General features: G+C 38.4%; 1 long non-coding RNA gene across 1 annotated transcript; it reads left to right on the top strand.

Moving 5' to 3' along the window:
• Positions 1–13,147: 13,147 nt before the first annotated feature.
• LOC146758879 (uncharacterized) lies at positions 13,148–16,931 on the top strand. Its single transcript, XR_014933605.1, has 2 exons — positions 13,148–13,304; positions 15,752–16,931. It is a non-coding gene; the product is annotated as an uncharacterized LOC146758879 (long non-coding RNA).
• The last annotated feature ends 558 nt before the right edge of the window (positions 16,932–17,489 follow it).

The following is a 17,489-nucleotide window of genomic DNA, read 5'->3' as shown; positions in this document are numbered from 1 at the left end:
CCACTTTTCCCACAATAGCATGCCTGAGAACCCAGCTAGGACTGCTGCAGTGCCATATTCTTTTGGTTTGCTTGTCAAAGAATCTCATGGTCATATTACTGTTGGACTTCTGAAAGAGACACCTATGGGGGAAGAAAATAGTTCTAGCATAATCATTTATGTTGTGTCTGAACTGCAACCCCTTTGCTTTCAGCACCTAAAACTCAGCTGGAGCCAAGCACTGCTCTACTCTTAAAACTGCATCATTTAAATATACTCAACCATCTTCCACTTCCCTTGATCATTTCAAACGTTAGTCAACTATTCATTTTTACCATTTGATGTGAATAGACCTCCACTGCTGCTACTATTATTGCTATTTTTTTTCTTTTAAGCAGGTACCTGCAGAAATTTCTGCATGTTGCAAGAAGCAGCTAGGTATCAATAGCCAAGATGCATGTCTATGAACATATAGACAAAGAATATCTTTGAAATGTTTAGAAATAGGAGGAGGGAGGAGATCAGTGTATGCAGAGAGACAGTCACTGCCATCGCCTGCACTGCACATGTGAAATGTGTACATAGCAGGACAAATCAGTACTCAAAGCAATACTGCAATTCTGTGTCTCAGAGAATGCAATCCCCATCACTTTGCCTCAATATGTTAAGTACAAACTCATCCTTTTCAGCATGGAAATATTTGTAAGCAGAACTCTTCTGTTTTACAACAGGCTGGGTTTTTTTGTGTGTGAAAAGATTACACTTCCTATCCATGAATTTCAGTGTCCTGGTTGCAGTCATGGGGCAGAGTATCTTATTATGAGCACAAAGTAACAGGAAATATATTGGAAGTCAGCGCTGCCTTTATCTCCTGCAAGATTTTCTCTAGGATCTGTCATCTGTACATCAGCCTATTCCCCAGTGGGAGCAGGTGGCTGTTTCTCACAAACATGCAATAAATGATATTACCAAAAGCTACATAAATAAAAATGAACAGCACGAGAAATTTAATGGTGTTTTGAAATATACTGAGACAGGGAAGGATTTGCAATGGAATGAGACGATCTGGTTACACCTTAGAGTGCATAAAGGACTAACCCTTAGGGCACTGTGACAAGGGCCAAAATCTTTCTGCAGTGGAAATAGGCTACCAACTGTTATCATTTACCAAGCACAAAGATAATCCATTATTGGTGAATACTGTGACATCTTTAGGCTGGCGGTAGTAGTTCAGTCTCTGCTGGTGTTTCCTACTCATAACATACCCCCAGGAAATCAGCCTTCGGTAACTTCCTTTTGGCTGCCATCTGGTTAGCAGAACTTTTCTAGAAGATGCACATTATCTCCATTTTTTTAGTGTACAACATATTTACATTTCTTTTCCTGGTCTGAAGCCTAGTATAGGGTGTTCAAGGCAAGGTCAGTGGTTTGCTTCACCTTCAGACCAGGCATTAGAATAATCAGCTTAAGGCCCCTCAACATCTGAATAATAATTTCTCAACAGGAAATGACCATAAACCACTTTTTTTTTTTAATAAATATATATTCAGACATTAATTAATAATAATAATAACAATGATAATAATAATAATAATAAAATTGCACAATCGTGTTGAATTACTGCTTGAAAAGAAGAGGGGAAAAAATCTGTTTGATATGACCACGAGAATAAGATGAGAAGTAATGAACTTAAATTTCAGGGATGGTAACTGTGCTCAGACATTTGATAACTCATCGAAGGCTGCAGGACCTTCAGAATGGTACGAAGAAGTTTATAAGCAAGCAGGGCCACTTATCTGGTCATGTCTGAGAGATGCACTAGATGATTCTTGATTGTGTGACATTTCCTTAAATGATGCCCTTGAACTCATTTTCTTTTTCCCATCTTCCAGTTCTAATATATGCCATCAAATTACCTCAGGGAAGCTGAAAAGTTCACAGGCAGAGAAGTTCACTCTCATCAAAAAAGGCTGGGAAATAAAAAAAAAAAAAAGGGAAACCCCATTTTTTTTTTTATTATCCTTTTGCTAAATGACCTTATTGCACTGTTTGCAAACAGTTGAAAGATTGGAATGATAGCATCTGCTAAGGCTAAGGTGTGGGACTAAGAGGAGATATGAAATGGAAAAGGTCAGAAACGAAAAAAGATAAAATCTCTGGTATAAATATTGTCTAAGAGTGATAAGATTTTTTTTATTTATTTATTTTGCACTGAGAAAGCCCTATATGCTTTTAAAGCACACTTGATATGCTTACTGCTTTCAAATGCTTGATTTTATGCACTATTTACAGAATTCTCATCCACGAAGACCATTTTAGAAAGGAAATTGAAAGAAAGAAGTGTGCAGATTAGGAATAAGGCCCTTGTAATCAGTAGGAGTCTTCAATATTGATTTCAGGTAGTCAGTGTATTATTTAAAGATATGGTTGCATTTAAAGATATGGTTGCAAACACGTCAGGAATCATTTGAGAAAGCACATGCTGAAAGCAAAGTGAAGGTACTCATCACTATGGGAAACATACCCCTAGAGGACTGATCATCATTTCTGCAGATACTCCTCCCTCAAAGGATTACCAGAGCAGCAGAGAAATCACTTACATTCAACCCTTTGCGTAGCTCAGATATTATCTGTGTTTTACAGCTGTCACTGAAACTTAGGCCACATCTCTTCGCTGGAAGTGAGGGCAGAAATCTGAAATACCTCCTGTGCTTATTTTTTTTTAAATCTAAGGGAACATGTGCTAGAACATTTTTCCATATTCAATCGTTATTCCATTTTTATTTTTGTTGCTTTGAACAGTAAAATAAGAGATGGTGAATTGACATCTGAATGAGAAACTGACTTCTTAAGAAGTACTTACTGAGAAAAATGCAGACTTAAATTAATGGTATCATAAAATCATCAAGGTTGGAAAAGTCTTCCAAGATCATCCAGTGCAACCCACCTGATGATTCTCACTTACAAAAAACAAAAACTCAGTATTTCACATTCATTAGCTGAAAAACACCATGCTTTAAATCACCTACTAGCTAGGCTGGTTCTCACTACTTCAGCTCCTTTTTTCATGCCAAGATTCCTCTTTTATTAGAGGCAATACTAAATAATCAGAGAAAAGCAAATCCTTCACCGAAGAACTTAAAACCTAAATGAAGTGCCACAATGATTTTTATCCACCTTCAAACGGTTTTGCATTATTTAAAGCAATGCTATTCAGAAAGCAGCAAGAGGACCTTGGAGGAGAATACTGCCTGCAGCAGGGCATTATGGGATGTAATGCGCATAAAGAAGATCCCATTGAAAATAAAAGTCAACACAAAGTTTGAGGTTCTGGATGCTTAAGGTTAAACAGATCAGAAAAGACTACAGAAGGTCGAAAGAAATTCAAGAGCATGTGGCCTACTGGTGCAAAAACAGTGACAGTAAGTTTTGGCATGCTGCTTTACTTCTTCAAGCAAGTTACTTTTATTTTTGAGGATACAAAATCCTTAAGATATACACACTTTGTTAGCTGATTATGGATGAGAAACTTTGCAACACCAGCAACTATTTAAACAAGCCAGATATTCCCAAATCAATTTTATCTCCAGCTAGGGAGAGAGAGAAGGATATGTAAAACCTGGGGGGGTTGCATAAAAACTTATCTGAAATGCCGAGTTCACCATGGGATTTTTACTCCTTTTTTAACCTCAGGGCACACAGTATTAGCTAATGGATTTTAAACTAGGTACAGCGCAGTGGAAAAGGCTTTTCAATTTCATCTGCAGCAGGTGAAGTAAGTTTTCAAACAGCATTTATATTCCTTGCTGGATTGGAGTCCATTTGCCTTTGATCATCATAAAGAAATATAAATCAGCTGTAGCATTCCTTTTGATTATTTACCCTTTTACACCAAACCCTTAGGCAGAAGACATTCACGTTTGCTCTTGATTAACATGCTCTTGTCTTTTAGGAGCTGGTGCTGGCTATAGATGACAGTTGCAAAGCTAAGAGGTTTTTTTAATGCTGAAACAGTAGACAAAGTCATATCATTTCCTCTCATTAGTCCCATTTCAGGAGGGATTCAGACTGGGCATAAAACTACCAGGCTTTAAACAAATGAGGTGGGAAGCTGTGGATGTGAAGGTTTTATAGAACAGCTATTACTTAACATTTCTTCTGCAAAAGCCCCCCACTGTAACATCTAAGCAGTTCTCATAGGCACTATTAGACCAAGAATTACTTAACATTAACCCCCTGCATATTAATTAGAAATCTATTGCATTAAGTTAGGCTCTTCCGGAATCTTTCTGACATATGAGGAAAAATTCTTTAAAAAATCCTATTTTAGAACAAAAAAAAATAACAACCATGCTGAAAGGGAATATGTTCCTGCTAACTTATCAACCCATGTAAGCCCTGGATTTTAGAAACCATCTTTCAAAATGAGAAGTGTAGTACTGCATTGTAGGGATGAAAAAGACTTGGGATCTTTTAAGCACTGTGTGACATTACCAGCAAGGAGCAGCTTCCCAGCCCAGCAGCCTCTTGAGCTCTGGGGGCTGGAGGTAGGACTCTAGAGGCAGCCCAACAAGGGAAATATAGTTCTTAGATAGACAACCTCCTTGCCTAAATCAAGAGAGAGGGTCTGAGGATTTAGGTGTTGGATGTGGGCTTTTTTTGTTTTGTTATGCAATTGCAGGCAGAGCGACAGCAGATTTGGAAAAGAACAAAGAGTAGATGATGCATCTGGGAGCTTGAAGACAATCCTAGTGCTACATTTCACTTCTAATACCAGCCTTGGGCATCTGGCAGAAGATCAGCCATAAAACAATATTTGCTTTCATTATAATTTTTCCATGCTCATGGTTTTACACCTTGAAGGTACACATGAATCACCAAAGCTGTGCTTTCCAGCATCAGCCCTCAGTGTCAACGATAAAATGCCCCATAAAAAGGCTCACAGTAGTGCTTCGTTTCCAAGTCAAGGCTCCCACTTTAATACTTGTGGCAAAAAAAAAAAAAAAAAATAGAAAAAGAAATGAAATTAAGAGAGTCCGTGTACTATCATGCATTGAAATTTTGTTCCAGATTATCTCTCCTCTTATCTTCACATGAAAAAAGTCACAAGATAGTGAGTGTACCTCAGGTGCGTTGACCACCATTCCCAAAATGTTTGCTAGTGGTTGTGACTTTTATCTCTTTCATCCACTGGTAACAGATGTACAGGACAGAAGAAAATGAGTTAATAGATGATGGATCGATAGGCATATACAAAGTCATCTGAATATGATTATCCTTTTGCAGTTTTATTTATAGATCTCCTTTATTTCAGGCTCAGACATCCATGGTGTTGACAAAGAAAGAATATTTTAGGCTATGAAATTTATTTTGCAGTTATTGCTTTGAAATCTGAGTAACTCTCATAAGCCTCCATCAGGTATATAAGAGTACAGGTGAAGAGTACAGGCTGGGGTGAGCTACATGGCTGCTCTGGTACTCTCCAAGAATAAAACCACCTATATAACCCCCTACTGCAGTGCAGCTCAGTGCTGCCATGTGCAGTACCTGAAAAAATATTCAGTTACTACTACTGAATTGTTGGTAAGATTAAACATTACAGTGCTTTGTACCACATGACGAAATATTACTTATGATTTTGCAAACTTGGCTTTCTATGAAGTTCAACTAGAACATTTCAGCTAAATTACTGCTTTGAGTGTGAAGAGGAATAAGTAATTGATAAGGCTGAAAGAAAAATTAGGTTTCCTCAAAGCATGCCCTAAACCAAATCAGAGGTCTTCAGCTGGTTCTCTTGCCACTGAAACACACACACTTTACTTCATTGTAATAAATATCAGTTGCCTCTTATTCATATGCAGAGCTCCCAGATATAATTTCAATTGGTTTTTTTTTGTGGCTGCTTTTCTCAAGATATCAGTAACTGTCAAGAACACAGAATAGGCAGCTAGAATGCTGACAGACAACCTAAAAGTAAGGAAGAGGCTTTCAGATGCATAGCTTCAGCCTGGCAGAGATACTTTGGAAATCAGGGGTGGACGTTCTTGTTGACTTGAGCAGAGCCAGCCCAGTAATTGTCCCTTCTGGAAACTGCCTCTCTGTTGCATATTACAAGCTAATTTGAACTAACATGAGTCTGAAAAGCAGTGTTGAGGTCCCCAGAGAACAGAGAATAATTGCTGGCCAAAACAATCACTGCAAATCTTGCTTTTGATTATGACAGAAAAACCTCAAAATCCAATCTTTAGGGCTGGATTTCTACGGAGCTGTCTTTAGTCCTCACATTCCAACAGCACCTACAAACCCATATCAGTTATACCCACATCTTTTTGCCTCAGAGCATGACTTCAAAAAGACTTAAAGTCCAAACATCTCCACAGGTATAAATAAAGCAAGAAGGTGCAAAAAAGGCATTCAAATAACATCTCTGTGGTCCCTCCAGAGGTAATGCACTTTGGCATTTGGAAGTGAAAGATGCTAAGAGTTCAAAACACTGCTTGTATCAAAGATACAATTCCTTCCCTGACATACCTGAAAATTAAGCAGAGAACCTGTTGCCGCATTTTCTTATGTCTTTTGGCAGACAGAGGACTGGCTTGACAAATTAGATATTTTACTGGTATCAAGGCCAATGGCTGCCCATCCCACCAGTCCTTCATTCTAATTCATAATCTAACTTATTTCATAGAACTAAACAATGACAGGGATTGTAAGGAAGTCTGTGTGAAAACAGTGCCACAGCTTGCCAGCTGCTGAGTTTTGTGGGGCAGCCATCCACCTCTGCCAGCAGCAAGAACAAAATACAGCAGGGTCAGGCAATAATGGGGCCACTGCCACACAGCAATTCCTCAGTGATTGTGATACATTTTAAAGCAAATTGGTGTTTAGGTTCCAGAGGAATAATCCTCAACAGATTACATTGCTATCAAGAGAAGTCATAGTTGGAGCCAAATCTGTTTGGCAGTTCTTTGCTACCTCTTATCTGGTGCTTCTGTGCAGTGCCTGCAGTGTCTGGGTGGCAATGACTGCTCTAATGGTGAAATATCGTCCCATACCTGACCTGCACACATTTCAGGAAGCTTCCTGAAGTGCTTTATGTAGGTATGTCTGGTGGGGAAAAGAACTTAAGAGAAATCCTATCACGCATTAAGTTGTCTCTCCTGTCTCTCCCAGCTTTTTGTTACACCACAGTCCAAGATCAATAGCTCATCCTATCTGGTCAGGCAAAAGATTCCTACAAATGCAAGCAGGTAATTTGTGATTTTCTTATTTTTTATATATTTGCTTTTTTAAGTGAAAATTGTGAGTGGTTGGAAACCTTCCTTTTGTGGCACACCTGGAGCACTGAGCAATGATCTGCATACTCCCCACACCCATGTGTTCTCTTAAGGAGTGCTGGTCTGTACAAAGCTTTCTGATACAAATATAAGTAAGGCATCAAACAATGCCAAAAAGCTTCCAAACCATTATGCAAGAAGCAGATGAGATTAAAGATGCCCAGAAATTCACAAACGGACTGAAGGCATTTACAATACTGGTGAAAGAGACAGCTGTTTGTCTCTGCTGAAAAAGCAATCTACTACTAATGTAAATCCAAATTGCACTATTGCCATGCTATAACAGCAAAATTAGACTGTATTTACTTCTGTCTCTGCAGAACAGACAGCATTGGTGGTTGTTACACTCAGGTGTCATTATCCATGCTATTGAACCATGCTACAGCAGACAAACAAAAGAAAATTAAGCCCAAATGCTAGAGAAACTGAGATGACCCCAAGATCAGGACTTTGCTGGCATTTTCAGTCCCATCACTCAACATGGAAACCGCCTGCTCTCAGGTTACCTGGCTCCACAGTGGTCCCAGTGATCCAAAATACAACTTCTGAGAATAAATAGCTGTCAAAGGTGAGCAGAAAATACCTTTGCTTGCACAGCTTTAAATACCCTCCACTTTGTATCTTTTGACCTGCTTATGATCACTTCATCTGCTCTGATACAAAACAGAAATTACACGCTGGTTGCAAAGGGAGATAGCACCATCAAGCACCTTGTTCCTGTTAAGCTGAAGCAGACTATTAGTTAAAGTATCCTTGGGCTTCAGCTGCCAATCTATTTAATCAGATCTACTGTCACTTGCTGTCATTTCTACAAGTATTATAGGTCTAAATTAGAGGCCAGATTTCTTCACATTGTCATTAAAGAACTGTTAGAGAGCAATGGCTGAGGCAGATAGTGATTACTTTGACAAGGAGATCATATTATACCTCTGTGCTCTCCCAGAGCAAATCATACTTGATCATTATAATTGAGAGGTGCATTTCTTCAGACTGATGACTTCTATCTTTGTAGCCCTGCTTTTCAGCTGAGAACATTACTTGTTTCCTTCCTTTACTGCCACTAGCAGATAGAGAGTTTTATCCTTTGCCACCCCCATAATCTGCTGTTATTTCCCACAAGATAGCCTTTTGAATAAAGTATTTCAATTTCAATGATTTGATTCCTTTACTAATATTTACATAACTAAAACAAGCCATAACAATTCAATTTAGAGCTTACATGACCACATTCACTTCCTTTGATCCCCAAACACTTGAAATGCGATTCCTTTCCTCTGCACAGATACTGTCAAATAGAAACATCTCTCAAACCATATTCAGCCTAGGCCTATCACTCTTAGCAACCTTCACTTGAAAAAGAGAAATTAAATTAATAACCTTACTCCTAGCAAAAGTGATGAGTGGAACCACTTCTTCTATGGCTTAAATTATTGATTGCCCTTAAGCATCTTGTTTCAAACATTTTCAAAGGAGAAGCAAACAAGAACGTATTTAACAAATAAAAATCACTTTAATGAAAGCCCCCATAAGACAAATTGATTATGGCTCTCACTTGGTTTTGATTAAAAATATTTTTAAATGATTTTTTTACTGAACTTTGTAACATATGTATTGATGGAAACTAAAAAGTTGATTAGGTAATGAAAGTTTTTCTGCAAAAGAGATTTAGTGAAACAGATCCTTACTTACTAAGCTTGCAGAACGTCTTTATACATGTGATTCACCATACGGATGTGGGAAAATGTTCAAATATTTGTGTATCTAGTTTCAGACTTTCCATAAATGTTTGCTACAGAAAATAACACTGACTGGAAAAATCTTTTGCTTTGGAAAAATAACACTGACTATGGAGTATCTTTTGGCTTCAAACCACACATTTGCTCCAATAAACTCAAAAGGAGAGAATGAATCAAATGCAAGAGGAGAAGGTTACTATTTGGAGAGTAGTGCCCCACTGTGAAACTGGGGTCATACCCTGACATGTACTGTCCCGTTCACATTTACACAGCAGTTTCTAGATCTGTCCACCATCTCCTGCAAGTTTTTCAGACCTCAAAATTCTATATCCTACTATGACAAGCATCAGTGTCATCAGCCCCGCAGGTGCCAACCTCCACCTCTAATGATCTATGTGTATTTGATGGCAGTTCCCCACCCCATCTTCCTGGGTAGGGAAATTCTCAGACACTGTTGTGTAGGACAAGTGGCAAAGTGTCAGTGTACACTGTCCAGGTTAGCAAAGGGTCTCCTAATGAAAAGGAGGAATGACAAAGTCTGTGTTTTTAGTGATATCTACCAAAAATTGGACTGTAGGGCCAGATAATTGCAGCCAACATCTCTCCAAGTGACTGGAAGAGCAGCGGATCCCTAAACAACACTGGGGAAACACAAATTGAATGGAAGAACTGAGAGACTGTGATCAGAGTTGTATTTGTACTGATGAGCAAATCTTTAGTAAAGCATTGATGGTTTTGTTATAGTTATTCATTATTTACTTTACTCTTCTGCTCTGTTTCTTTTCTCTCTGCTGTGTAATGTGTATAATTATTTAGCTAACTGATTAACACAGGACAACACGATGATATGAAATGGTTGATAAAAGTTGCTGCTACTACAGTCTATATTATAAAAAAGGCCACAATACTTTATTGGCAAAGAGGTCAGAGAAGGGCACAACCTGTTGAAAATGCTGCCATTGTTCACAGAACTGTAGTTCAGCCAGTATAAAATATGTTGCACTGTCATTTAACAGGCACATAAAAAAGAGAACCATAAAAACCTGCTTGAATCACGTAATCACAAGTACTTCTGGCACAGACTCTTTGTCTACAGAGGAATTACAGATATTTTGTAAAGCACATCCGCTTCATATCATCATCTAAGGAAGCAGCCACAAATCAGATTAGAGCAGAGTCTGTGTGATGCAGGAGTTAAGGCTGTGTGTGTCAGCACTTCTATCAGGTTGATAAGTAACTTGCTGTGAAAAACCTAAACAGTAACATAGGCAGGCGCTGTAAGTACGTCGTCTTATTGTCTTCCCCCAGTGTTAAATCACCGGTCATTCTGAACTCATGTCAGCTTCATTTTGCTGCTGTGAGTCTGCCAACATCAAGAACATCCTTCTGTGAAAATTAAGACCTGAAGTACCACATGCGAGCATAACTTTTTTCCAAGATTTTGAAAATGAATACTCAGTCTCTGCTGACAGAGATAGAAGAGTTAAGGCTCCCAACAATTTTGTGGAACACAGATTTTAAGAACTCATTAATTAAAAATGATCCAGCAAGATGAGTCATCTTTGATTTCTTTAAATGAAGAGATGTTTAAATATACAAACACAAAGTAAATATTCACCTAAAGATGATTCACTGATGCATTTTTAAAGCCTCCATGACAGGTTTTAATGTAAAGTTTAAGCTAAATTGCCAGAAAAAAAAAAAAGCTTGAGGATGTTGAATTCTTGGCTCTGTTATGCTTTTAAGAATATACAATGTGTTCAATAACAAATCCACTCATACAGAAGTCTTATAAAGTATATAAAATGTTAAATAGGCCAAATTATCCTGGAAGGGAGAAGGTGGCAAAGCTACGCATAACACCAGTGGATATTGAGAACTTAATAAATCACAACACAATTACTACATCACAGAAACCACACGCAATGCCATTAGACACGCAGGTTAGAAGTGGAAACCCCATGCCCAGAGGTAGACTTCACATACATTTCTTTTAAGTGCTCATCTGGAAATGAAGCCAATTAAGGGGTTCATTTTTTTGTGTGTCTGTCTCATCATAGTGATGGATCAGACAGGAGGTACCTTTGGAGAGGACACAGCCTAAGCCGTGCTTGAGTAAGGCAGACAGAGCACGTTGGGCCTTCAGTGACTTCAAGGCTGAACACTATAACCTCTCTGGGCAATTTGCTTTGATGTTTGAACTGTTTCAACACTAAAAATAAAGGTTTTCTAACTTCACAGCTGTATGATGAAGGAATATTGCATTTGTTTGCCAACTAACAGAGCAAAAATAGAAGCCACGTTTGTTAGATATCTTTCTTATACTTATGCTCCTGGTTTGGGATATATTATACAGTGTTGTGTAAAAACTTAAACTATGCAGCCAACTGGAGAAATTAATTCCTTATAAAACACTGAGGCTGTAGCACTGCTCTCAGGTTGTCATCCAACATAAACTGCCTTGCTTTTACTGTTGAAAAAGGGAAAAAAGTATAGTGACACTGGGATACATAGCACTGCTTCTGAGAGAAAAGGAAGGCACTCCTAATTAATGGCACATTATCTGAGAACCTTCTTAATATCACTGCACCCAGGGAGTGAAGTTCCACATTCATATCTGTTTTACGATTCCCCCTGCTCTCAAATGAACTGTAATTTCATTATCAATTCCAGATATCTATGTCTGAGATGTATTTTCATTGTTTACAATGCTACTAAAAACCAAACTAATGAACTGTGTGTTTTAAAGGATTCTGTTGGTTTTGTAGGCAGCCTGTTATTAGAGACAGAAAGCAAATGGGAGCAATAAAGTTGAAACGATGCCTGGTGTACAAACAAAAGTTGCAGGCAGCAGGTTCAACATCTTTGCATAATCGTGACTCATCTAAGGGAGTTATCTGCAAGCAGTCAGCTCGAGATGTGAAATCATGAAATACTGTTTCATGTGAGGAAGGAAGAAGTTCTCCATGCTGGGAACATGCCCAGCACAAACTCCTGTTTAAAAATAACTGAACATCAGTGAGAGTTAAAGAGTTCTACTGTAAAAAGGGTAGTGTGCTCAGCCTGTTGAGTCACCAATAGCTACATCCTTGAACTCATAATAGAGATCAAGGCCGGGAGGAAATAGAGTATTTGAAGTTACTCTAATGAACTCTTCTCCTCTGCTCTTTCCTAGAGATTCAGTTGGATAAAAGAAATTTGAATTCTCACCAAATTATAGCATGGAAATGCCAGAATATTATTATTTGTACATAGTATTTTGTTGTTTTGTTTTTTAATTACAAAGCTTTGAAACAGCCCAAAACAGATGCTTTGGAAATACCATTTGGTTGTTTCTCTGACAAAGAGCTCACTATGAACCATTTTTTAATTTGATATCCTTGAGGAATAAGATAACACATCACTAGCAGACTTTCTTTAGCCCAATCTCCTCCATCTTTTTCTTTTCCTTATGTCCTGTGACCAAGACATCTCCTTTAGAAGTAGCCTCTTTCTGGCTGTTCTACCCAAAAACGCTGCCCAAAGGCAGTTTCAGTCAATAATGTGAACATGGTTAGAATAACATTCTGAAATGCTGAGGGTCTATTTTGCCTCTAATACACAAGCTAAACCAGACAAATAATTATTCATGTTCACACGTTTTGTTTACCTACATAACTTCTCCCTGGCAACCAACATCATCACATGCATTCACATAACATAAAATCACTCCAACATTTCACTGCTTGCTTCTGCCACAATCTTTGCATTGGAGCATTTCCCTTCAGGTGAGCTAATGTCTCATTATCACTACCATTATCCTAACAGAGCCAATTTTGTAATGCTTTCCATCTGGAGCATTCATTACTAACTAAGACAAAAAAAAAAAAAACAAAAAAAAACCCCAAAAAAACAAAAAGAACAAGCCCATGACAAGAACATTCCACCAGACTAGGAGGTAATTTCAGGGTATTTGTGGGGCTTTTCCCCTTAGGGAGAACTTAGCATGAAGAATAGATCACCTTGCAAGGCTGGGTTCGACCCCTAAGGTCAGGAGCCTCCCCGCTATCTACTAAATGACTTGTATTTCTTGCACCCTGGTGTCTGCCTAAATAGGAAAGGAAGCACAAAAGAGGGCACCGCTTCTACAAAAGGAGCAGAAATAGGAAAAGCTGTACATCAAGTCTTGGTTAACAACATCCTGAAGAAACACTGTGGAGAGTCATCTAGCAACGAGTGCACACAGGAATATAGAAAAGGACTTGCTAAACAGGTATTTGACTTCCAATAAGCTTTTAAGAGTTGTTATGTAATCTCAATCATTTTTCTCTAGAGAACATCACTAATGAATGGTATCACAATGGTCTCAATCAGTTAAGTGTATCAACCTACCAAAAAAAGTAGCAACAAAATGCGAAAGGGAAAACAAAAGCTAAGACCAGGTGCTCATTCTATTTAAGTACTGAGCATATCTAGGATCCTCACATAACCAAAAGTCTCTAATCAAACCGTATTGCTCTATTAGCACCTGTTGGGCTTAACTGCCTGAAGTGTGCTTTAAACATGCTTCTTAGCACATCACAGGCGGAAACTATACTTGACTCATACATAAGAGAGAAGCGGGAGTAAATATCTGTTGATACAAAACAAAGCTTAGTCATAATTGAGGCAGCAACTTAACAAGACTTGAGATAGCAAGGTAGACTTGATGATTTACTCCACAGAGTTAAACAGACCAATCCAGGAGACTTTCTCCTTAAGCAACAAGATTCAAGAGTTAACTCTTCACTTTTTAAACTTCAGCCTAGATACTGCTGAATCCAAGCCTAGTCTTAGGCATGGTCAATGCTTTGCATAAAAACATTATATGTGAACAATCAAAGATATAATCTTAGCAGATCTAAGAAAGCTTAAAACAAAGCATAAGTCACTTACCAAGGAGCTGTATCAAACAGGTATGTGGATGTCAAGAAGTATCTGCAGCAGATATAACCTCAAAACACACCCCTACTCAAAGAGAAGGTACTCTTGGGCTGCTCACTATTTATGGGGTAAGATGGTTGACTCAGAGTTTTGGCCTATGCTCAATTGAATTTCTGCAGTTGCACCAGGTGTCTGCTATCAGTCCTTTGAGAACACAGATTGAGACAGATTTGTGGTCGTTATCTGTCTTGACAAAACCTTGATAGTCACCTGTTCTGAGTAAGGCCCTGGGTATATCTCACTGTTTGTCTGAGAAAAGCCTTGAGTGCAACAACAAAGCTGCAGAAGGAATTTGGGAGGGTGTGTTATTAAATGCTTTTAATTTTCCTGTTGAACGTGTTACCATTAAGTCTGCACTGTGAACTCCATGCTGGATATAACCTACTGGAAATAAAAAGAAGTTGATAACACTTTCATTTTCAAAGAACTTTCCTTGACTTTTCTGGGATGTCTGCTCACAGCTCTGCCTTTCCTCTTCTCAGAGTTGATGGATATTGGCTTCAGCCTCACAGGATCCTGGGGAAAGGCATTATCCTTATAGTGCCTTCAGTTTGGTGAACCTTTGTTGGATAACACCCTGTGCTCATTTTAGGATTTACTATCATGGAGGAAAACTACCTCATGCACAACATTTCATTTCCTTAAAATGCCATACTTTACCTACATTTTGAAATTATTTCCCCTGAGAAAAACCTGCAACCTAGAAAGTTTCAAAACCAGCTGTAGCAGTGTATACTTTAATAACAGCAAAAGCAAAAACAAGGTAGTAACTGAGTAGCAGAGGGATACTTCAGTAAAACTGGGACAATTCAAGAAAATACTATTATGGAGAGCACACACTTCATTCCCATTGATTCCCCATTGAAGTGGTAGCTGTTCCTGAAGCGTTTCCCTCAGCTGAGGTCCACTTGAGAAATGTCTAGAGCTTCTCTCTGTGAGTAAAGATGAAATCCACAAACTCACTAATAAGCAAGCAGGAAGAAATGAGTTTAAAGGACATTGAATACGTAGGCATTTATGACTGGGTACAGCTCCTATTGGCATTCTGAATGGCAATCTGAGTGGTTACAGAAGGCATTTCTGGACTGTGTATACTTTAGTATTCCAGTTCACATGATGATGTCCTTATTTACTCTGTTAGACTTTCAAGTATAAGACTGACACAGAAAAAATAAATAAATAAATAAATAAAAATCAGATTTAAAATCTCAAAGGGAAGAATAAATAAATAAAATAACAGTGGACTCACAGAGGAACAAAAGAAAGGCAGCAGCAATAGAAACACTAAGATATCTAAAATTAAGGGTGCTAAACGATATTCTATATCTACTTTGTCTTCCATGTACACATCAATTACAGAGCATTTTGCCTTTGATGTTTTATTGCAGATGTTTGTTATTATTGCCAGTTTCCTCAGTAAACCCCACTGTTTGTATACTTGGTCCTTTATGTGATGTTGCTGGCTTAGGTCATTCACTGTCCTCAATTCACAATGCAGTCACACACACAGAGCTGAAGGGAAGCATATAGCTGTGAGACAGAAGTCTGGCAGAAAGAAAAAATAGCTTGTTAGTTTTCTTGCAAAATAGATGTGTCTGAACTACTGTAGATTACAAACAGAGGAAGCTGTTTTCAGTGTTTACATGAGAAAAAATATTTGATCATAAATAGATGCTGATTATAAATAGATACTCTAGTATAGTTGACTTATCCTCATTTAATTTTTTTATTTTCCAGACGCTTCCCTGGCAGTCAGTGTCAAGGAGAGCAGCAATCTCTGTCCTCGTGGCCTCCCTTGGTATTAAATGTTCCTTCAGGTCAAAGCCACCTGTGTGCCTCATCCTCACCTGCTGGGAAGGACATGCTGGGAGGATGGGACAGCCTGTGATGTTCTGCCAGTGCTCCCTAGGGCTGTCTGCAGGACATGGGAAGCCCCCAGGGCTGTTCCTGCTCTATACACGGTTGAAAATTGCCTGGGGGAGAACAGAGCAGCAGCAGAAGTTTGTATAAAGAGCAGGATGAAACATAACATCATGCTTTTGTGTATGCTTGGAACTTGTCTAGGCTCCAGCTTGTTTGGGGCAATATCTGCGGAGCTGAAAACAGACATGGCTAGCTTTGTCCTTCATATCCCACTGCATCGGCTGAGCTGCCCACTGACACCCAGAACTACCCTGACCTGGGGCAAAGAATCAGCTGAAATCCCTCCTGCGTTTGGACTCTGCTCAGCTACAAAACATTCCAGTTTCCTACCACCTTTAGATACCTGCTAAATGGGGCTGATCAGTATTGACAGCAACATTTATTTGCATAGTGTTTCTATTTGCAAGGTAGCACTGGCTTTTCAGCCATGACAGCCCAAGTGTTTTGGAGATTTTTTGTTTGCTTGATTTGAAGCTTCCATTACTTTGCATGAGGTTGGCATCCCAAACATTCTTAATCTACTGACTGCAGGTCCTTTAAAACTGAGGGGCTTAAATCTTATCCAAATTTGAAAGGTTTAGTATGATCTCCCTTTAGTTCATTTTTAATTCTTTTATACATTTTTAATTATATTATTAGAGCACTTGTGCTGGAATTCACCTAGAGTGCTGCACAGAGATAATTAGTTAATGTATAACTACAAAGCGTATTGTATTGAGAAAAGCTGAGGATTACTGGAATTCAAAATATTCTGGCTTTTTAACTTTAAGATTGTACACTAATACAGTCCAAATGAAAATCTGCGTACACAGTATTAACCTGGCAAATGTGAATGGGAAAGAACAAAAAGGCAAGCAAACAGCCGCCTTCCCTGCTAGGCTTATAATGCTCATTATTAGACCTGAACCAGTAATGACGCTGTATCTGAATCTTGATTAAAAAATTAATTGCTGTCCAAGTCTAAAAATAAAATAAAACAAAATAAACAAGAAAAGTGGGTCTCACAGAGATGGAATTAATTGTAACACAAGGCATTCCTGAATTCAGCAATGTAGTACAAACCCTAACATCATTACCAAACTGTCGTTACTACACCAAGTTCAGAGTGCAGGAAAATAAACTCTGGTACTGGCAACGATACCTGGCATATTCCTATTTCAAACAGAAAATTCTAATTTGTTCTTGATTCCCATACGTATTTGAAAATAATAGCGTTACATTTATGCTCTGGAGTGGTAAATGTTAGCTTTACCGGTTTGTCTCATTAATTTCTAGCATATCTCTTATTGATCAGCGTAAAAAAAAAAAAATAAATAAAAAATTGGCTTCTTTCACTTCACCCAAGAAATTTTGCTTAGGAAAGCTTAATTAATTTTTAATTCTTTCTTACCATGATAGTCATACTATTCAACTTGTGATCACGGTGCTGTTATGCGGAGATTTGTGTGAGTAAGGGTAACCCAGAGACCTGGCAGTCAAATAAGCCAAGAAAGAGAGTGGACAACAGGGTAGTTCTACACTGAGACTGCTCAGTGCAGGACTAGAAATGAAA

This window comes from Coturnix japonica, chromosome 12 (genome assembly GCF_054131305.1).
Source record: "Coturnix japonica strain WE chromosome 12, WE-NBRP24, whole genome shotgun sequence".
Classification (NCBI taxonomy): Eukaryota; Metazoa; Chordata; class Aves; order Galliformes; family Phasianidae; genus Coturnix; species Coturnix japonica.
Note: the sequence above shows the minus strand (reverse complement) of the source record. Positions and strands in the feature narration are given on the sequence as shown.